The following is a 15,901-nucleotide window of genomic DNA, read 5'->3' as shown; positions in this document are numbered from 1 at the left end:
TCTTTTGACCTGAATCCATTTTAGCATTGCAGCATTCGTCTGTCAGGAATTTTTCTCTCTGTAGTTGATTGCATGCCTGTGATATTCCCTCAGATGGATGGACTTTTCGCAGCTCTTCTCTGAGGAATTACATTGCATTTTCTAGACAACTACGGCTCAGTGAAGATTTCACCTGGTGAAAAGTCCATGCAATTGGTGGAATGGGGGTGCACATGATAGGCATGCAAATCAAAGATATTGATACTCAACAGGGCAGAGATTGAACTGGGAATCTTCCTATCCAATCCAGTTTATTACTACACATGGTGGGCATTTTCTTTTTGAGCCTGAGCAGTAGCCTGGAATCTTTGCATCATTGATAGCAGTAGTAAATCCATCTCATTCTCAACATTCCAAGAATGATACATTGGAGGATGGGTGATACTGCTATCAGACTGCTATTTTCACTCTGTTGTTTGTGAAACCCAATTGCCACATCATAACCTGTGAACATTTGGAATCCTGAATGGATTCATTTGTTACTTTCTTATCTGATTAGAGTTCACTCATGAGGATCCTGCAGCATTAATCAGTGAGCAAGCAGACAGGAGCTTTTAGTAACTGCAGCAGCCTGTACCTGTTGTTACTGTTTATGATGTCTACTTAATTGATTCTCAGCAAGAAACCTGATTGACCTGATGAAAGATGTGCTACTTACATATTATAATAAGTCGATAAGCAATATCATTAGACCTATTTCCCCATATAATCACACAAGTCCCAGCCTAGTTGGAGGTTGGTGCCATGCTTGTACGTCTGTATTGCGAGCTGTATAATTACAAGTTCTGTGTCTGTCATATTTCTGCAGCTTTACGCATCCAAAGCATCACGCATCCAAGGCAAAAACATTGATTGGTAACTCAGTTATGTGATTACTTGAACCTGTTGAATGTTTGATTTGTGTAAACTTGAATGAGTCAAAATATTAGGTAACACCCGTTAGCAAGAAATAACCAGCAAACACAAAATCATCTAACATTTCTTTGATCTCATGTCCATTCATCCATAGATGCTACACAACTGGCCTAACAAACTGATGTAACAATCTCTTCATATCATTTCTCTGTCATTTGTGACTAGTAAGGTTGATGAGGGTCAAGCTGTGGATGTGGTGTGTATGGACTTCAGTAAGGCATTTGATAAGGTTCCCCATGGAAGGCTCATTCAGAAGGTCAGGAGGAATGGGATACAGGGGAACTTAGCTGCTTGGATACAGAATTGGCTGGCCAACAGAAGACAGCGAGTGGTAGTAGAAGGAAAATATTCTGCCTGGAAGTCAGTGGTGAGTGGGGTTCCACAGGGCTCTGTCCTTGGGCCTCTACTGTTTGTAATTTTTATTAATGACTTGGACGAGGGAATTGAAGGATGGGTCAGCAAGTTTGCAGACGACACAAAGGTCGGAGGTGTCGTTGACAGTGTAGAGGGCTGTTGTAGGCTGCAGCGGGACATTGACAGGATGCAGAGATGGGCTGAGAGGTGGCAGATGGAGTTCAACCTGGATAAATGCGAGGTGATGCATTTTGGAAGGTCGAATTTGAAAACTGAGTACAGGATTAAGGATAGGATTCTTGGCAGCGTGGAGGAACAGAGGGATCTTGGTGTGCAGATACATAGATCCCTTAAAATGGCCACCCAAGTGGACAGGGTTGTTAAGAAAGCATATGGTGTTTTGGCTTTCATTAACAGGGGGATTGAGTTTAAGAGTCGTGAGATCTTGTTGCAGCTCTATAAAACTTTGGTTAGACCGCACTTGGAATACTGCGTCCAGTTCTGGGCGCCCTATTATAGGAAAGATGTGGATGCTTTGGAGAGGGTTCAGAGGAGGTTTACCAGGATGCTGCCTGGACTGGAGGGCTTATCTTATGAAGAGAGGTTGACTGAGCTCGGTCTCTTTTCATTGGAGAAAAGGAGGAGGAGAGGGGACCTAATTGAGGTATACAAGATAATGAGAGGCATAGATAGAGTCGATAGCCAGAGACTATTTCCCAGGGCAGAAATGGCTAGCACGAGGGGTCATAGTTTTAAGCTGGTTGGTGGAAAGTATAGAGGGGATGTCAGAGGCAGGTTCTTTACGCAGAGAGTTGTGAGAGCATGGAATGCGTTGCCAGCAGCAGTTGTGGAAGCAAGGTCATTGGGGTCATTTAAGAGACTGCTGGACATGCATATGGTCACAGAAATTTGAGGGTGCATCCATGAGGATCAATGGTCGGCACAACATTGTGGGCTGAAGGGCCTGTTCTGTGCTGTACTGTTCTATGTTCTATGTTCTATGTTCTATTATTACTGCCTTGCTTGATTAGAAATTATGACATTCCAAGCTGATGTGTGCGATTGAGCCTTGGTTGAAGTTCACTTTGATACAGCCCATGAAACTGTGCTCAGAAACATCTCAGCCATATCCACGAGTCCCAAATAACTGAATAGCTGGAGCTAACCCCTGTGAGTGACACCTTACTATAGTTAGATTTAAAAACAAGCAAAATAAAAATACATAATACCACAGGTAACAAGTATAAACTTGGACTACTAGTGTTGTCTTAGGGCAGCAGCTTTTGGTATGTTGCATTTTCTCAACACTTTAGTCCCCAGTATTCTTGAGAGTGCAGAGGCTGGATTGAATGCACTAAAAAAAAGTAAGTTATTTATTAAGTCGTGTTTGACCTTTTGAATCATTACAGTGTATATGAAGAGATCCTAGCCTCTTGTAATCAGTACACCCATGTTTGGACAGAGACGCTGACCTCTGGATTATCAGTGTTTTGGCAGGGACCCTTGGTCTTGACCTCTCTGGACTATTGCTGTATGATTGTGAGCTGTTCACAGCATGTTCAGGGAATGTAATAGAACGCATTTGACAGCCACCATCTGTGCTGTTACAAAAATCTCATTGGTGAGAGGAGATACTTTCTCTGAAGAAATTTTAATGTTGTCAGTAACATATTGAGAGAATTGCAGTTTTATAAATACCCTGTGTGAACCCTTGGGATCACCCATATCTATGCTATTTTCTAAATTGAGTGACCTCAAGAGTTGCTGACGCTAACCCCGAGAACAGGCTTCCAACTCAGTGTTTGCAGCCCAGTTCCTTTAGTATAAGGCTGCAGGCACTATACCTTTGCATGTTTCACTTTAAAACAGGATAAAAGTGGGAGACACACAGAATGTACCGTATATGCATAATACTTATATGATCAGGATGGCCTAAAATGGTATTTTACAATTGTGGTAAGAGGACCATACAGGATAGCGTGTCACCTGAAAGTGTTTAGAAGGACAATGTATTAAACCAAGGGTACACTTGCCCCCACACCTCCTCCCTCACCCCTATCCCAGGCCCCAAGATGACATTCCACATGAAGCAGAGGTTCACCTGCACATCTGCCAATGTGGTATACTGCATCCACTGTACCCGGTGCGGCTTCCTCTACATTGGGGAAACCAAGCGGAGGTTTGGAGACCGCTTTGCAGAACACCTCCGCTCGGTTCGCAACAAACAACTGCACCTCCCAGTCGCAAACCATTTCCACTCCCCCTCCCATTCTCTAGATGACATGTACATCATGGGCCTCCTACAGTGCCACAATGATGCCACCCGAAGGTTGCAGGAACAGCAACTCATATTCCCCCTGGGAACCCTGAAGCCTAATGGTATCAATGTGGACTTCACCAGTTTCAAAATCTCCCCTTCCCCTACTGCATCCCTAAACCAGCCCAGTTCGTCCCCTCCCCCCACTGCACCACACAACCAGCCCAGCTCTTCCCCCCCACCCACTGCATCCCAAAACCAGTCCAACCTGTCTCTGCCTCCCTCACCGGTTCTTCCTCTCACCCATCCCTTCCTCCCACCCCAAGCCGCACCCCCATCTACCTACTAACCTCATCCCACCTCCTTGACCTGTCTGTCTTCCCTGGACTGACCTATCCCCTCCCTACCTCCCCACCTATACTCTCTCCACCTATCTTCTTTACTCTCCATCTTTGGTCCGCCTCCCCCTCTCACCCTATTTATTCCAGTTCCCTCTCCCTATCCCCCTCTCTGATGAAGGGTCTAGGCCCGAAACGTCAGCTTTTGTGCTCCTGAGATGCTGCTTGGCCTGCTGTGTTCATCCAGCCTCACATTTTATGATATTTTCAGAGACAGCTGTTTGGGTACAGACAATCCACTGCTCACTGTTGGAGTTTATGTAGCACCATAAATGAACAGATGGCTGTCAAACTCATTCTGTTCCACTTCCTGTCCCTGTGGCAGGCTGTGAGCAACTCACAGACACAGTGTAAAGATCCTTAGAGATCAGGAGCTCTCTCCAAACTTGGTTTATCGTAATTTGAAAACAAACTTGAAAACTTGAAATGGAAGAGGCTGGTATTGATGGTGTATACAACAATATCTGGCTCTGGGTCATGACTGGGCAATCCTCAGTTATAGTTATTGTTTAACTCTCAGTTGCAGACTATAATGTAATTCTTACCGACAGGCTGTAGTTTAACTTTCCCCTTCCTGTCAATGCCATTCCAGAGTTTAACCTTCGTTTCTGTTGTAAGCTGTATTTAAATTATTGTGTTTCTCCTCCCCACGCCTCAACTACAGGCTGTAGTTTAATTTCCAGTTGCAGATTGTAGTTTAACCCTTAATTATAAGTTGTCATTCAACTGTGGTTGTTGGCACTGTCTCCTTTGAGCCGGAGTTTCCAGTTTCAACCCCACTCTAGAATTTCAGAACAAAAACCAAGGCTGGTATTTAGACACAGCTTTGAGTAGGAGGTGCACATATTTGGATGCGATGTTAATTAAGGCCATATTGTTATGATCCATCTGATGGCGAGTCAGAATCCAATCTGGTTTGATTGACTATAAGTTTTATTTTGCTACTTGGTTATCTTGGTGGTCCGTCTCTGAACATATTCCTGAGGGACTGTCAATGTGCTTTTAAGAAAAGAATATAAGTTCAGTTAGCAAAAGAAAATAAATAAAACTATAGAAAAGAGTTTTTTTAATATATATTATGTATATATTCATGTAAGACAATTTGGAAATATTTGTAAGTATCCTATTATAAACAACAAAACGAAAGATTCAACCCGTTGACTCAGGCACTCACTCAACTTTAATTTCTTACTGAATGAGGTTGTAAATCTCTCCTTTCGGTGAATTTCTTCACATTCACCAATTGTGATTGTATCTACCTCTTCCCAAGATACATAGAGACAGTCTAACTCACTAACATTTCGCACTCTCCACTAAAGAAAATCTCAGGCTTTTTCTCCATTATGACTACTTTGAGGCTGCTAAACTGCCCATCTGCTAGCATGGATCTTTTGTTCTGAACTGAATTTGCCTCTGGTCTCTCTTTTTCTAGGTCCTGAAAGCATAACTTTTTAAATACCTTGCAATTATACCTTGACTAGTCATTTAGCTTAAGTCACGTGATTTCTTAGAAATGCTGTCTTAATCCACAGCTTAAAAATTAAGCTTCTGACCTTCTTTAAAAAAGTCACTTTCACAGAGCTGAAAACCAAAAACACATTTATCCCTACTTTAGAACTCAGATCCCCATAAAAAGTAAAGGTTTCAACCCAAAACGTCAGCTTTCCTGCTTCTCTGATGCTGCTTGGCCTGCTGTGTTCACCCAGCTCTATACCGTGTTATCTCAGATTCTCCAGCATCAGCAGTTCCTACTATCTCTACATAAAAAGTAAACCTTCTTCACAATGTCTTTTCTCTGAGGTAGATGCAAAAAATCCTATGACACTGTTTTAAGCAAAAATGGGCAAGTTATCCAAAGTATCTTAGTCATTTTTCATCCCTCAGTCAATCCAATTGTCATATTGCTGTTTGTGGGAGCTTGCAGTGTTCAAAAATGCTGCCGTTGCCTGCATTGCAACAGTGATTACATTTCAAAAAATATTTTGTTGGCTGTAAAGTAATTTGAGATGTCCAAGAGTAGGGAATGGTGCTCTATTAATGCAAGTCTTGTTTTTGTATCCCTGGTGTACAATCTGTAGTTTAAACAACAGTAAAAGGAATAAATAAAAATAATATGGAATACTGTTCGAAAATGGTCAAGAGTGTGCACTTTTTTAGTTGTCTGTGTATCTGTGTGTATAAGGTATGGGTTTCAGTTTAACTTTAACTGCAAGACTTAAGTCAATTACATCGAGATACTGAGTTAAGTGTGCAAATCTAAATGTATACTTGTCCTCACAGGATCATTCCAGGCATACGTACGCTTTCACAAGTTTCACAGAATTTATCAAATTTATCGTGATAACTACTAAGATGATACTCAGTAAAAACAGCGGATTCAGTTGACTCACATGGAATACCAACTTGCTATTTCTGGCTGGCTGCGCAGATCTCTTGTTCTATTCTGTTGACTATTATTTCCTTTCTGTCTTCAGTATTATTATTGTGCACCAAATGACTGTGAAAGGTGCTGCCTTTTGACCTTTGCAAGCCACTAGTCTCTGTGCAGAATCAGAGGCATCCTGAATTCTAATTGACTTGCCAATGCGTGAACAGTACATGACCAATCTCAGATTGGTCAGTGTGTATGCAATTCCTGATTTGGTTTCTTTAAAAATGATGACCATCTTACTGGTGTTATTTCCTACAATTTTCTGATTTGTTCCTTGAAATGCTGTCCCTTGTGTATCACTCATTTTATGACCACTTGTACCCCTCAGTTTTTTTAATTTTTAAATCTATACCAAGAAAGTTACTCAGCAATGGAGCAATTTGTGCACTTGTTTCGAGAATACGTAGTGCCATCCCTAGTGATATCCTGGAAAATTCCAAGGCCTATCAATATTTTTTCATGCAAAAATCATGTGTGGCTCCACAATAACAAATAAAGACTGAAATAAGTTCATTGAATTTACTTTCAGATGACCATATTAGGTCATTTTGTTCTCCAACAAAAAAGAAGTCATATTAGCAGAAATTAGATCTTATTACTATACTGAAGTAATTTTGCCAGATGCAGCAAAATACATAAATTACCAGCAAACTATTACAGCTCGAAATAGCCATATGTAATTAATATATATAGGCCTGTTACGTACAAAACTTAATCATTTTAAAACATAGCCAGTCCTAGAATAACGCTTTTTATCTCAAAGCACTTTCATTTTGTTAGCCTGAGTTTACATTAGCTTGGGCTTGGCACAGCGAGAGTCTGGGCCAGTTTTGACCGTGTCTCTAAGCAGAATCTGTAGTTGGGAGGAAGGTGTAAAGTGTGAAAGACAGTGAGGCATATTTTGAGACTCCTGTCTATGCTCAGACAGATGATTCCAGACTTTCACTCACTTTCTTGGTGTAGCTCATGTAAATGTTCCCCTGGTTAATGGCGCTTGCTGCTGTTTGTGTATGAATGAAACAGCAGTCATCAGGAGAGGAACAAGTGCGCTGTTAGGTACCAATATTGGATCTCAAAGTTGCTGTCCAAATTGCACCACTCTATTTACTTTGTGAAAAAACTGCATCTTTCTGTCTACTTCACTGTTACTATGCTGTCAATTTCATGAAGTTGCTATAGTTATATAGTAGATACAGGCTGAACTTTTGCAGGTACTTGGAGCTTGTCATTGAAAGTGTAAGCATTCTTTCAATGACTTGATTTAATGACACAATGCTGATGACAGCCAGTCCTATCTTCCTACCATGTCTCTTGACTTTTCACTATATCTAAATTGTTCAACTGCTTCTCTGGCTTCTAGAACTAGATGAGCACAAATTCCAAACTCTATCCTGAGGGACTCTATTCCTCTTGCCGGTAACTATTTTGTAACGGGCTGGAAAACCATTGTTCATGATCTAAGTTCCATGCTTGACCTGAAATGAGTTGCCAGATTGACGTTATCACAAAGACTGCCTACTTCTAACTTTAGAACATCGCTCAATCCCACCCCTACTTAAATTCATTTGCAGCTCTTCTGTGCTTTTATTATGTCTAGACTTACCTATTCCAAAGCTGGATAGCCTCCTGTATTGTACCCTCTGTAAATCTGAAGTTGTCCAAAGCTGTGCTGCCCCTGCCCAATTCACCCTAATTCTTCATTTATCACCCTGATGCTCACTGATCTACATTGGCTAATGATTAGGTAGTGCCTTAATTTTAAAACTCTCATTTTTGTTTTTTATTCCTCCATGATCGTGCGTCTCCACTTCCACAATCTGAAACCATGGAATGCCTGCTCTGCTCCAGCTCTCATCTCTCAAGCATCCCCAATTTCAATTTTTTCCAGTGTAGCTGGGAACTTAACTCTGGATTTTCCTCCCTAAACTCCACAGTTTCTTTAAGAAGCTTCTTAAAGCTTGCTTCCTTAAGCAACCTTTTTGGCCATATTGGAGCATATATCATTGAATGGCTTGGTAACAAATTTTGACTTATAACATATCTGTGTGGACCTTCGAGCATTGTATTGCATTGAAGGCACCATTTAAATACGAGTTGCTACAGTTGAACTTGTAATAAATGTTAATGACTACCAATCATTACTTCTGGTACAAAAATAAATGATTATAATTCTGGAGCTTCATTCCTTCAGGTCTAGAATTGTTGTAGGAAATTTTTAAAAAAAATCATATTATACATTTTAATTTTTCATACCTTTCCTTTCTGTCTTTCTCTTAATCTAATCTACCTTCTGCTCTTATTTCTTCTTATGTCACTCTTTTTAGACATTGAATTTATTTTCTTTAATTTGTCCTCCTCAGTTGTTCCACTGTTTATTTCCAAGTCCTTAAACATCACTGGTTAAAGACATACACTGTTAGTTTCATATTTAGTCAGGTTCCAGGCTCCCTTGCTGAAGTAAAATCTGATCAGATATTCTGCGGTTACAAAAGCTGTAATATGCATCTTTGACTTTCAATATATTACTACCTTCCATTTAAATGTGTTTATTTTTCTCTTTCCCTTTCTCCCTGATAGTTACTTGTCGATGGTCGCCACATTAAAATATTCTAACATATTATCACAGTAATTGTATGTGTGCTGTATTTTCCTCAGTCTCCTTCTCTCATGCACTGATATTTTACACAATACTTTAGCATGCAGTCACATTGTTCCTGAGATCCTCTCAAGTTAATTGTATGTCTGTTTCCACATTTTTGTGTGTGCGTGTGTGCGTGTGCGTGTGCATGTGTGTGTGTGTGTCTGCCTGCCTCACTTAGCAATTGACATCACATAAAGCAGGAATTGATATCAGAATACTTTACCTGACCTTGTTTTTTCTCCTTTATGCAGCACCCTCCCTGTGGCCTTGGAACAGTTTTTTTTTCTGAATAGCTGTTCCTGACCTTGCTTTATGGATTGTGCTTGTCCCTGAAACCAGCCATTTTTGGGCCAACAGTGGTCATAGAATGGCTGGAGACTAATTATTCAAAATCCAAGCACAGAGGTTAGGTGTGAGGGAGCTGAGGAGCAACATTACTGTCCGATGAGGAATTGAGTTATGGGATAAAGACCATGAGTAGCCAGCGTAAATGGTGCTAAGGATAATGAGGTAGTTTTTCGGAATTGACTGTACCAAGGGCAAAAGGCAGATATAAGAGACATGTTGAGAGATGAAGAGCAGAAAGCTTTTGTATGGTACTTTTAACATACCACAAGGTCCCACGATGAGTATTATCAGTTAATAAAAGACATGTTTCACAACGAACCACAGGAGGCAATATCAGGACATTTGCCCAAAAATTTGACCAAAATGTTAGATTTGTATGAAAATCTTTAAGGAGGAAAGAAAGGTAAAGAAGTAAGTACATTTGGGAGGCAATGAAAAGATGGAAATCAAGGAAGGTCATGAAACCGGAATTGGAAGAGCACAGTGATTGGGAAGGAAATGAAGAAATGAGATTGATTAATGGCCATGTGTTCCTGGTTTCTCTCCTTTTGCTGTAAATGACTGAATATTCTTAATTTTTTCAGATTAGTTATTGATAATGTGTAATAATTTACCTTTAGACCTGCAGTCTGATTCATGAATAATGTGGTGTTGTGCAGAGCAAGGAGCTGAGAATTGCTTCAGGAGCCAAGTGAGATGATTTAGTCAGCTGCTGTTCTGTCACTGCTCTGCAGAGGCATGCTGTCCTATCCTCTCAATATTCTTTTGCAAAGCAAATGCTTAAAATGAACACATTTTCATCCTTTATCAGATGTCTTCCAGATAGCCATTGCTGCCTGCTATGATAGTACTTGATAATGTGTCTGAATCAGTTGTTTAATTTTTATCACAGAATAGATGCGATCACAGAACAGTTTGAAGTTAGTTTTCATGCCTCTGTCAATGTTGAACTGAGGCTGGAGAAATTTGAAAATGGTGGGTGGGATTCAGCTCCGCATTTCAATGTGTAGAATTTTTATTGCTCCAGGGTAAGTGTATAGGTAGCAAGTCCATGTAAGTCCTACTCCACTATTGGAGTTGATGTTTCAGACATTATATTTATAGAATCAAGCCCATTTTGTTAGAATACATTCTTGTAGCATCTTAAAGGAGTTATTAGATTAGACTAGATTCCCTACAGTGTGGAAACAGGCCCTTCGGCCAACAAGTCCACACCGCCCCTTGAAACATCCCACCCAGACCCATCCCCCTATAACTCACACACCCCTGAACACTACAGGCAATTTAGCATGGTCGATCCACCTAACCTGCACATCTTTGGTCTGTGGGAGGAAACCGGCAGGCCCGGAGGAAACCCATGCAGACACGGGGAGAATGTGCAAACTCCACACAGACAGTCGCCCGAGGCTGGGATCAAACCTGGGTCCCTGGTGCTGTGAGGCTACAGTGCTAACCACTGAGCCACCGTGTCGCCCCTCGTTATGAATCTAGGAAGACTGTGGAGGATCTGGGAACTTATTGACAAGTGGTCTAGCTAACATCAGCTGCATGTATGTGTGTTACAGTTCATTCGGTGCCAAATTGCTGTGCCAGAGTGTGCTTTTACATGAACATTGTAGCCTGGAGCTTTGAATAGTAAAGATAGAGCCTCGCACTTTATTTCCATTACATGTCTGACCATGAATTGATCCACTCTTCACATCTGCCATTGGCCTGCATTGGAAGGATTTGAGGTTGATACTCAATCTGTGTAGCTGTATAATGAACACACTTTACCTGAATGTCGTGTTTTTAACTGAGACTCCATCAGGAGCTTCTGACCCAGATTCTGGGATTCTACTCATTTTGCCATGAGACCTCTTTAATTAGATGGTCTATGATAAGTTAGATGTGTTTCTTAATGCAGTGATTGATTATTACACTCACTCTTTAAAAAAAAGTAAGTGACAATTAAATTGAACAGAATTTTGTTAGCATGCTTTGGATTATTACAGGATATTGATAAAGTTCTCTTCTGCTTACAACAATATTAAGAATCTGACTGTACTGTTCCAGTTGGATACTGTACTTTCTTCTTTTGAAGTCCAGTGCTCTGTGGAATCTTTTGAGACCCTCTTCCAGTATCCACCGTGGCAGAAGTTATGAGCCTTATAATAAAGCTGGGAAGTATTTGAAATGCTGATGAAACAGTCAGAATAAATGAACAGTGATTCAGACTCCAGTTGCCAAGAAGCTTTTTACATGCCCATAAAACTATCAAAATAAACCGTCACTCACCATCGAATTTGAAGTTATGCAGGTCTGTCAACAGCTCATAAAATGTTAAGTCGACCTAAACACACAGTCTCTTTCACAGTTCTGTGAAGACCCCTACAGAACTGAAGTCACCAGAAGTTTTGGAGCTCAGCCTTGCATTCCTAATCAGATTCCACCTCTCAGCTGTACAAACAAAAGATCTGAATACATTGAAACCTTTGAAACAGGCTGAACAGGTGGCCATCAGGTTCAACAGATGGCTGATCATTTTGACAGATTAACACATGAGTTCTGCCTATAATGGATACTGGATGAATGGAGATGGAGGAGAAATGGGTTTGTGGAGGTAGCATGAGGGCATGGTGAGGATGTGAGAGGAACCTGGCTAAGTAAGGTGCATAGGGGAAATGAGAAGCATGGTGGGGACTTGGGAGATAGGGGTAAAACACGGCATGGTGGTGAGAGGAGGATGAGCATAGGGATACCTAACAACGATTTGTAGAACTGGACTGATGTTCCAACGAATGGAGGTGAGTATTCTAGTACAACTGCTTTGGCATCGGCCCTTCTCTGTTCCAGCCTCGGGGTTGCTCCCGAATATGGGGGATAGCTGATTCCAGCTCATTCACTCCACGACAGGTGGTGGGGTCATAAATTTGGGAAAATGTTGCACAGCTTAACCACATAGGATGGTTACTCAGGCTACACTGGGATGCTGCTGACTGTACAGAAATATAAATGCAAAAAATTAAGTGGAAAATGGGGCTGGTGCTTGAAATTTTGATTGGCAGAAAAACTAAGTTTGAACACTGCGTGCCAGTGGAATGCATGTCTGCACCTTTGGTGTGAAGGGGTGGATGTTCAGGGAAGGAAAAGCTGAGAAACAGATTCCAAACAGCACTAAGGAATTGAGTCTCAAGTATATGCAGAATTAAAGCCAAAATTGGGAGAGTGAAACCTGCTGATGGCTGAGACTGAAAACCTTTAGGAAACATTAAAAATGTATAGGAAAGATTTGCTTTGAGAATTTTAAGAGATGGGGCTTTTGATTTGGAATGTTATGCTTGGATCAGGGATTCTGTTTAATGAGGATGACTGGGATGTGGTTTGGTCACTAGAATTCTACTGGGATTGGGTGTGTAGAAATTTTGAGCAGACTGCCTATTCATGAAGCCTGTTTTTTTTAGAACATATTTGTTTGCAGTTCTCTGGCCTCACAAGGCAAAGGAGAAGGTGTATAGTCAGCTTGTTCTCTGCTAAGTGTTGTAAAGGTGAGGTTTGAGGGCCTCGGGGTTCTTGCTGATTAATTCTGTTCCTCTGTTCTCAACTTTATTGCTCATTAAGGTATTAAAACCAAACACAAATTTCAAATGTTTCATGTCACCTCATTCTAATTAACAGCTTAGAGACAAAAAAGCAAGTTTATTTTCCAGCTAGGGTTTAATTAAATCAAATTAACCAAGTGCAGTGAGATTGAACTAAATGTCTTTGTTCCATTATTAATTGTTTTTTTGTGAAGAGTTGATCAATGAAATTGTATCGGTGAGGGAAGGCTGATCAACCTGTTAATTAAATGGCCGAGAGAGCACTACCACCCTCAAATCGGGGTGGGACTGGGTGGAAGAAAAAAAAGTGACAAAATTATTGACACAGTTTCCAGCAAAGTGCCTCTTCAGTGCTGTGATGAATACTGGCTTCCACACCAGTGTCATATGTTGCATACCCTTGATCTGACCATCTGCTGACTGAAGCAAAACTACATTTTTCTCACTAAGAAGCTGTGTAATTCATAGTATTGATCAGCCAGTGATTGCAGTGAGCAAACTGTTGGTGACGTACCATGTATGTGTGTATAAAAGTCTGGACTCGAAGACTGATTTTATAGCCAAAAAACAGAAGTTCACCTTTCACGTGAGTTATATTTTAAAGGGTTGAAATCTACCTTCTCCAACTGTCTCATGATCACAGACCTGCTAGGTTGGAGCCTGTTCCTGCCAACCCTGCTCCCAAATGTGGTACAAAAGAAACCAAAAAGTATTTTTATTAGCATATTTCAATTTATAATAACTATCAGGGAGACATACATTAATTTGTGTACTCTGAATTTATTAAAACAAATGCTACATAAATTAATTTCCACACCTTAATTCCATTTATTTCAAAGTGTGGAGAATACTACTTGTACTAAACATGTACTGAATGTCTAGGAAAATTCATAAAAATTATCCTCTTCCTTGCCTTTAGAATCAAGTAACACCTCCTAATTTGCTGCTTGAATTGAACCACTGAATTGATCATCAGCCTCATCTCCAGCAATCTTATCATAAGTCATATTCTGTAATATCATTCAAAAAATTATCTTTTGTGCCATGAAATGCATTGAATATCCCACATCTCATGAATGATTTCCATGCTGATTTCATCCCCGACCACTCTACAGCCCATTCACGCACGGTTGTACATTGTTTTCCTTGATGAATATCTTCTGCAGTCGTCAGGTAATCCCGCTTCCTTCTGATGATATCCTTGAAGGATATGCAATGATAGAGATTATTTATAGAGCTGTCCAATGGTTGAACAAGATTTTTAGCCTACTGCATCTCGCTGTTTTGCAATCTGACATCAACAATATTATCATTGAGGAATTATCTAATTACGTCTCAGATGAGAGGATTTTTTTCTTCATGTAATCCTTCTGGTCAGAAACATCAAACTTTCCTCAGCTGTATATTTAAGATACCTTTGTCCATCCACCTATCTATTATTGTGAATGTGGATGACTGCTCACTTTGGGAATTGCTATTTTGGCATAGTTTTCTCTGACATGTCTTGACGGTATCATGTTTTATCCCATTGGATGTACATGACAGCACAACGGCAAATGTATTGTCTTCATGGCAGTTATCTTCTCCAACATTGCTTTCCCACTGACGTTGCTCACCAGTTGACTGGCTGGATGTCCAAATTCATGGGAGTCTCATCATGTTCCCGATACAGGCCATTTGGTATCTATTTGTTTGTTGACTTTTAATTATAAACCACAGAAATATATCAGTTAATTAGGTTCCACTGGGAAACACTTTTAATCTTAGTCTTTTTGTTGCAGTACAAAATTGTTTCTCTTCATAAACCTGATGTGTCATCCAGGATTGGCTTTGAAGTCTGTAATGCTTGACCTTTTTGCTTCATTCAGTGCCAAGATATTCAGACAGATTTGTGAAAAACGGAGAGTCCATTTAAAAATTTTCATTGATATATTTTGCAACTTAATTTTCCAACCGGCAGCACATCCTTGGCTTTCCTGTGTTTCTGCATTTGTTATTGGGCACTCTGTGTACACTATTTTTGCCTATCTCTAAAATTCTTCTCTGATATCTTGAAAACTGTTGCTGCTGCAACATTATTTGCCTGCAGTACAATCTCATCAGCTGTATGTTTAAATTGAATTGTTATAGTTGCCACATTAGATGGTGGGATTGAGGAGGTAGCCTTGACATCTTGAGTTGAAATGGACAAACGTGAGTTGACCAGCAGCCTACAGTGGCGTCCAATTCTAAAGTTCAATCATGTAAATTTTCACTAGGACAATGTTGAGTCCACTGGTGAGTGGATGGAAAGTCAAGCTCTCGGTCAAAAGTAAGGGCTTAACTTTAAGTGCAAGCAATCGTTAGGTAGAGCATATGTGATCTCTGAGTCAGCTATTGATCTCATTGGAATATGTGGTCAGTTGAGGAGTGAATATGTGATGTTCTCCATATAATCATACACAAAAGATTCAGTCACTTACCCAACACTGTGTGGGGCAAGTTTCTGGCTGCACAGATGGTAAGGTTTTTATTGATACATCATGTGTTTATATGAAAGGAGGTATCTGTGCAGTTGGGTTTCCGATGAATTTGGGTTTCCTGTCAGATGGAGGCTACGTTGAGAAAACCTCTCACTGGGTTTGAGTTCCCATGCCCCTGTAGTCATGATGAGTACAGACTGATGTGTTAATTGATGTGTATTAAAGCCTGTGCTGCCTACATGTTATGTGATGTAATGAGTAGTTACAGCTGTTTATAAGTTGTGAAGTGCTTAAATAAATGACCTGAGCAGGAAACAATAGTATTTGTGTTGAGTGACTAAGTAGGCTGGTTTGACCCCAAGTCTACCATTGCCCCATAATTTCAAGCAAAAGTTGTTTGATTACAATTTTTTGAAGTGTTTCATCCCCTTTGGTCAGTGAGCTTTTCCAGTGTTGGTGAAAATGGAGGACTTCT

General features: G+C 40.4%; 1 protein-coding gene across 2 annotated transcripts in view; it reads left to right on the top strand.

Annotated features, from left to right (window-relative positions):
• LOC125466744 (segment polarity protein dishevelled homolog DVL-1-like) overlaps positions 1-15,901 on the top strand; it is a 128,448-nt gene that overhangs the window by 73,475 nt on the left and 39,072 nt on the right. The gene's annotated exons all lie outside the window — the stretch shown is intronic.

The sequence above is a fragment of the Stegostoma tigrinum genome, chromosome 28, assembly GCF_030684315.1.
Source record: "Stegostoma tigrinum isolate sSteTig4 chromosome 28, sSteTig4.hap1, whole genome shotgun sequence".
NCBI lineage: Eukaryota > Metazoa > Chordata > Chondrichthyes > Orectolobiformes > Stegostomatidae > Stegostoma > Stegostoma tigrinum.
This window is presented reverse-complemented; position numbering and strand designations above follow the sequence as displayed.